This window comes from Selaginella moellendorffii, unplaced genomic scaffold, assembly GCF_000143415.4.
Source record: "Selaginella moellendorffii unplaced genomic scaffold, v1.0 SELMOscaffold_44, whole genome shotgun sequence".
Classification (NCBI taxonomy): domain Eukaryota; kingdom Viridiplantae; phylum Streptophyta; class Lycopodiopsida; order Selaginellales; family Selaginellaceae; genus Selaginella; species Selaginella moellendorffii.
In genome coordinates this window covers 1,136,560-1,142,870 of record NW_003314305.1, presented here as the reverse complement: position 1 = coordinate 1,142,870, position 6,311 = coordinate 1,136,560, and the positions used below count along the sequence as shown (strand labels likewise).

The 6,311-nt window shown below is 49.8% G+C and overlaps 2 long non-coding RNA genes across 3 annotated transcripts; one reads left to right on the top strand and one right to left on the bottom strand.

Moving 5' to 3' along the window:
- Positions 1–359: 359 nt before the first annotated feature.
- On the bottom strand, positions 360–1,479 carry LOC9648068. 2 transcript variants are annotated; one of them, XR_002993586.1, is made up of 7 exons: positions 1,442–1,479; positions 1,312–1,380; positions 1,153–1,250; positions 1,016–1,088; positions 898–963; positions 789–845; positions 360–732 (listed from the first exon to the last, which is right to left on the bottom strand). It is a non-coding gene; the product is annotated as an uncharacterized LOC9648068 (long non-coding RNA). The 2 variants fall into 2 exon arrangements; XR_002993585.1 differs by having other exon boundaries at positions 601–732; positions 1,153–1,380; positions 1,442–1,475.
- A 989-nt stretch (positions 1,480–2,468) lies between these two features.
- On the top strand, positions 2,469–3,466 carry LOC9647703. Its single transcript, XR_002993587.1, has 5 exons — positions 2,469–2,496; positions 2,544–2,720; positions 2,790–2,936; positions 3,007–3,118; positions 3,172–3,466. It is a non-coding gene; the product is annotated as an uncharacterized LOC9647703 (long non-coding RNA).
- The last annotated feature ends 2,845 nt before the right edge of the window (positions 3,467–6,311 follow it).

The window sequence follows — 6,311 nt, the reverse complement described above, 5'->3', positions numbered from 1 at the left end:
TGGAGCAGCCAGAACACAAGGAGGGCTTGGCAGAAATTCAGATTGGCAATGGGGAAACGAGCCAAATCCTCCAAAAGAATGTGGACAATGAGGATCTTGTGCTTGAGGGGGATTCTCAGGAGGAGCAGGTAGAGGCAATGGAGGGGGACATTTATTTTGCTCTCGAGCTTGAATAGGATCTCCAGGCCAAAAAAGATAAGCGAAAGGAGGAATCCATGATGCTCTGGAAGATTGAATTGGAGAAAGTTAAATGGAGTGGTATTTTCAATTTCAAAACAAATTAACAAGGTAGTATTCTTTGTTAATTGAATCAACAATCAAATCAACACAATCTATAGAGAGAGAAAAAAACTTCCATGTTTGGTATAAAATTTATTAATAGTATTAAATTGATTCACAACAAGAATTTTCCACTGGTCCTGAAATCGTGCCCCAGAAGGAAGCTTTCTTCAAGGTACTTAATTCTTCTCACCTAGATTTTCTTCTTTTTCATGTTGCAAACTGTCAGAAATATGTATCAACAGCTGTACGAGGAACTTAGCTGGATCAAGGTTGAAAAGGAGTTGCCTCATCAGAGCTGCGAGAGATCCAAGCAGGAGGTAAATCGAAGCTGGTTAAGGCAGACTTTCCTTTTGTGATTCAGTTTAAAACACTTGACTTGAGAGCAGGACTGACTTGAAAGATGGCTTACCAGCCGGGACCTGCAAATACATGCTGCGCAGGTGCAGACTCCTGCCATGAAGAATCATAATCATAAAAAAGTAAGCAGTGGCAGAGTAAACACTAACCTTCACACAGAGATATTCTTCGTAGTGGGAGGTGTTCACGAAGCATGAAACCATGATCTGCATTAAAAGAGAAAAAGAAGAATTAGTAGAACAAGAAGATGGTTTCTACCATAAGAGACTGGTTTCACGGGTCAATGTTGTCAAAGAACAGTCTCCGATGCAATCGTCTAGAGCCCTGCAAAATCTAAAGTTCTAGGAATCATAAGAAGAAATATCAAGATATCTACCGGCATATTCCGATGATCGCAACACAGGCTACCGAAGAATGTACTTCGTTCGACTCTTGTCCCGTTCACGTCGCTGATTGAAACACACCACTGTCAGAGCTACAAAGAAAAGAAATTCATGAACTATATGTCTCCACCTAGAAGATATTGCGACACAGAAATTTCCTTGGGAAATTCCTTGCGAAGGCCGCGGCATTTCGACAATCTCACGAGCTGGTTGCAGCGACAAAGAATCCTGCCAAGCACCAATTACCACAAAACAAGCCCGAGAAACCTAGCTTCAGGCTTCAGCCTACTCGTGGACAGAAGGAAGAGCCCAGCCCCCGCTCTCGATGGAATTTGTACGCTTACACCGGCGGCAGCTCCTAATCCATGAGAATTCGAGCTGAGAGAGGAGTAGCGGCATTGAAAACTCTCGCGCCATACCTTCATCGCGCCATGGAAGAATGGAACCCTAAATTAACAGCCGTCAGATCATTTTCATCCGCGCCCTCCACTGCTTTACCGTTGGGGTTTCGCCAGCCGTCAGATCAAGCGCATCGTGACCGTCCGATCCCAACATATAAGCTTGCGAGCGGGGCATTTGTGCTTCTTTGCCGGGCAGCTATGGATGTTAGGGATGGCGATGGCGATGGCGATCGCGGCGAAGGTGAAGGAGAGGCCTGTCCAATCTGTTCCAGCGCCATCTCGGACGTCCACACGGACTGCGGCCACTGGTTTTGTCTCGAGTGCTTGGTGGAATGGGTGGAGAGCGCGCCATCGATCAGGTCATGCTCCACGGCCAGTACCGAATGGACTTGCCCGCTGTGCCGCCACGCGCTCGAGGCATTCGATTTCGACGAGCGATGGAGCGATGGCACCGATCGCGAGGAGCTCCGGCAGCGATTACGCGACTACCAGCAGGAAATATCCGAGCGTAAGCGCGACCGCGACCGCCGACGAACCCGACGACGATTACGACGATCCCGACGACGATCCGCTGTTGTGGAGGACGAGAACGATGCGGATTGCTACCCGTGCTTGTTGTTCATCAGCGCGCTCCTCCTCTGGTTTCTTCTCATTGCGACAGGAATTCTAGGCTAGAAAGGGAGCGACTTGGAGCGAATTCCCAGCCAGAGGGAGGGGATTTGGAGTCGCTGGGAGCTGCGCTCTCTTCGATCTCCTGGGATTTTGGAGTGGCGATGTTCAAAGCTTCGATCTTTTGGCAGAGGGAAGAGGTAGCGCAATGTAAGTACTCTCTCGTTTATTCGTTTGATCGTTTTCATCGGCTAGCTCTCACTGTTTTTCTTTTTGCCTCTTTCTCGCAGAGTTACGAGTAGAAGAAAGAAGAATATTCCCCATCATCCACTTTTTGTACTAAAGCGTAACAATTTTAAGCTTTATCTAATCTTGAACAAAGAATATGCTTGCATTAGGCGGGAATGGAAATTTAGGGTTCCAGGCCATGGCGAGGCTGAGCAGTGGCGCCCAGTTCGCTGAAGGTATGCCGCAATCTCCTCTACTCCTCTCTTATCTCAGATTGGACTAGGGACTGCCGCCGCTACAGCGCCAGGCGATTTCCATCGAGAGCACGGTGCTTGGCAGGATTCTTTGGTCGAAATGGTGCTGCTTAAGAGCAACGATTTCCGCTGGAATTTCTCAACGAAAATGTGTCCGGGGTCATAGCATTTGCTCGCTGGGGTCTATCCAACTAATATTCTTCCAGGTGGGAATATAGAGTATAAAGTTCGTGAATTTCATTTCTTTCTAGCTGACATTGGACTGTTTCAATCAGCGACGTGAATGGGACTAGTGTCGAACGATTAGCATCGAAATATGCAGGTAGATATCTTGGTCTTCACTTGATATCTCACAGGGCGTCCTAAACAAGCCAAGTTGTGTCAATTCCTACGATTTCCTGAAATTCCTGCGAACTTTCCAGGTTTGTCTATGCGTAACTTGTGTGTCATAGCAAATCGTAATCTAGTTTCTTTCGACGTGGTCTCCTACAGTTATAGATGCGAAGACTGGGAAGCTGTCCATATACCCAACCACAAGTTCAAGACAAGCGTTGTCCGCAATTTAGAAAACTCGCACAATTATTTGGATGCGAGCAAGATCAACGTAAGATAACGTGAATTGATTATCTGTCTCTAAACACGTAGCCGTCGTTTCAGCTCATCGTCGCAGACATGAGAAAAGTTCTTGCCTATCATCCATAAGTGGAGCACGGACGATTGCATCGAGGAAATTATTCTTCTTGCTCGAAGTCCACAATGCCCGACTTGCCACTCCTATTCGCTCTGTATACAACGAAGCAGAAACTCGCCAGGCGAACTTGTCCAACAAAGACGGCAGGCTGTTGCTCCTCGGAGTCTGGAAATGTTTCGATTCCATGGGAGTTGATGTTAAAGACATGAGCTTCCTATGGAAAAACCTCTAGCAAAGATCTGGCAGTTTTTCTTTTCTGAATTTGTTGCTTTGTTTGTATACATCCAAGAGCATTCATTTAGTTTATATTCCATCAACAATTGAGGTGAAATTCGAAAGACCACCACATCTTATCTTCTCCATCTCAGCCTTCCATAGCATCATCACTTCCCTGTTTCCCGTTTGAAGATCTTTCTCCAGCTCCAGTGGTGTGATTGTCGCATTTCTAGCACATTTACTTTCTCTCTCGGCTGAGGTTTGTTTCGAACAGGAAAGTCTCAGACACCTTTAAAGCTTCTATGCTTTCTTCTAACGTTTCCACTCATCCTCTGAGTCTTCGAAGCGTTTCCAGCCCAGAATGGACCAAGCCATCTCAAACTCCGAACTATTGCGGGGTAAGCTCGGCGCGATCACCTTCACGAGCTTCTTCAAGGTGGCGTACGACATTGTGTCGCAGCTCATAGATCCTGTGCGTGGAAATCGATGGTAGAACACGACGGCGCCCTTGAAATCAGTCACCAGCTGCAAAAACGGAAGCTTGGACGACCTCGCCAGCAGGTAGAATTCCAGCTCGCATCTGTTCAATCCCTGCCGGCTGCTCAGCTCACTGACGACCTCGATCCCAAGAACAGTGTCGCTTCCATGCGCAAGAACGGCCGAGCTCTTGCTCCTCACCTCGACGTCCAAGTTGATAGCACGGAGAACCTCCACTTTGCTGTCGATCTCCTCCGGATCCAGCCACCGGTATGAAGACTGTGGCACACGATCTCGTGGGCCTGAGCTCGAGGGAGGTGATGATTGATGTAGAGCTCTTCTTCTTCTTGCGTGATCAAGCCCTGGTGATCGTGCTCCTTGTCGATGGCGACGACGTTTGGATCGTTCACATCCAAATGGTAGCGAAAGGTGAGCATGAATTTGTGGCACAGCAGCGAGTCCGCGTCGATCCTACCTCTGGACAGCTTCGCCATCCAAGCCAGCTCCTTGGGCAGCTTGATGCCTTGGATGATGGCCGCATTTTGCCGCGTCTTGGCCATGATTGGTCCCGACCGCGTTCGGCCGAAATCCCGACCGCCGCCAAATGCAGTCGGACAGCTCCTTTCGGTAATTCCGTTCAGCGAAAAAAATGGTGATCGCGCTCGCAGGGGCTAGATTTCTGATGCTGCTGCAGCTATTGCCATCACCACTACATCTTCACTGCTTTGCTGTTCTCCTGCTACTATGGAGCGATCCATCCATCCACAAATGCCCAGCCTAGCAAGCCTACATAGAATCCGACGAAGAGGGCTATAGCCTATAGGAGCTGCGTGCGTACTGAGCTCTACAGGGCGACACTCTCCAGTCGGTCGGCCTCTGCTTTCGATTGAGTGTGGAGCAGCTCATTGGGGCCTCACAAATCGCCCAGTCCGCGACGCTTGAAATTTTTGCCATAAAATGGAAATTACGATTCCAGTGATTTCAAAGATTTGATTCTAGCAATTCTAGCAATTCTGGCACAATTGAGCAATGGTGCCTAATTGGGCATGGTCCCATGTTACCAAGCTCATGTAAGTGATTAATTTTTCCATTTTACTTTAGTCACTTAACCACACCTCCGACCACTTGAAGGAGTCTCATTCACAACCTCCACAAGTCCCAGTTAGGACTTGGGGCTTGCTAGCCCCGAGAATGGCATCCATGCCACTCAACCTTTGCACTTGGTCTAAGTGCTTCACATGTCCGATCCCATGATCGACACCCCAAGGTACCACCGACATATCGGCCCGTTACGCTGAGGCCATACCTATTCACCTTAGTCACACCGGTGGTTCAACACCACCTACATTGCAATCCCGTCTCTCATAGACTAGGCCATCCATCGATGAGTGATCATCCCAGATCCACTCCTTAGCATCCTTAGGATGCTTGCAGACTTAGGGAATAACTTTCCCCAATATCTCTTTTCCGGTCCCCACCAAGTCCCTCTCTGTCGATGGCCGTGTTCACCAACACTGCCACTGGATCAAGGCCTGCAGGCCTGACCTCTAAGTCCAACTGTCCTTTGGGACTTCCTCATTGGGTGACCGTGTCCTTTGTCACCACACCAGAGGCTACTCCTTTTCCTTTCCACAGTCTGGGACTTTGGGACACCATTTCGGAACACCGTGGCCTTACGCAAGCCTCATGGGTACTCTCCCCGCCTTTCGCCTTTAGGTGCTCTAGCCATGGGCTTAGAGCGAGGTTCTGTAGAGCCACGACAGGTATCCAAGTAGGTAGTGCCACCCACACTTGGACTGGGAGCATCGGCCAGTCGATCTCCCGGGGGAACTAGAGCCAGCTCTTGAACACTTCACCAAGCTACCCCGCTTGTCGGTCCGTGTTCACTCTAGTCTTGGACTTCACAATGGGCAGCTCATCACCCAACACTGGGTCCGGCCTTCCTGGGCCAAACTGGCCTTTCCTGGCCAAACTGGCTCCACTGCAGTCCTCCCCCTACTATACTTTTGGAGCTCATCAAACCCCCCAGGGTTTGGGAGACGAACGCTTTGGGCTTTCACCCTCTCAGGCTCCGGGCTCGGACTCGGACTCGGACTCGGACTCGGACTCGGACTCGGACTCGGACTCGGCCTCGGTCTCGGTCTCGGTCTCGGTCCCGATCTCGGTCTCGGTCTCGGTCCTAGTCTCGGTCTTGGTCCTGGTCTCGACTTCGGACTCCATCTCGGGTCCATCTCGGACTCCATCTCGGACTCCACCTCGGACTCCACCTCAGGTCCATCTCGGACTCCATCTCGAACTCCATCTCGGGTCCATCTCGGGTCCATCTCGGGTCCATCTCAGACTCCATCTCGGGTCCATCTCGAACTCCATCTCGGACTCCATCTCGGACTCCATCTCGGGTCCATCTTGGACT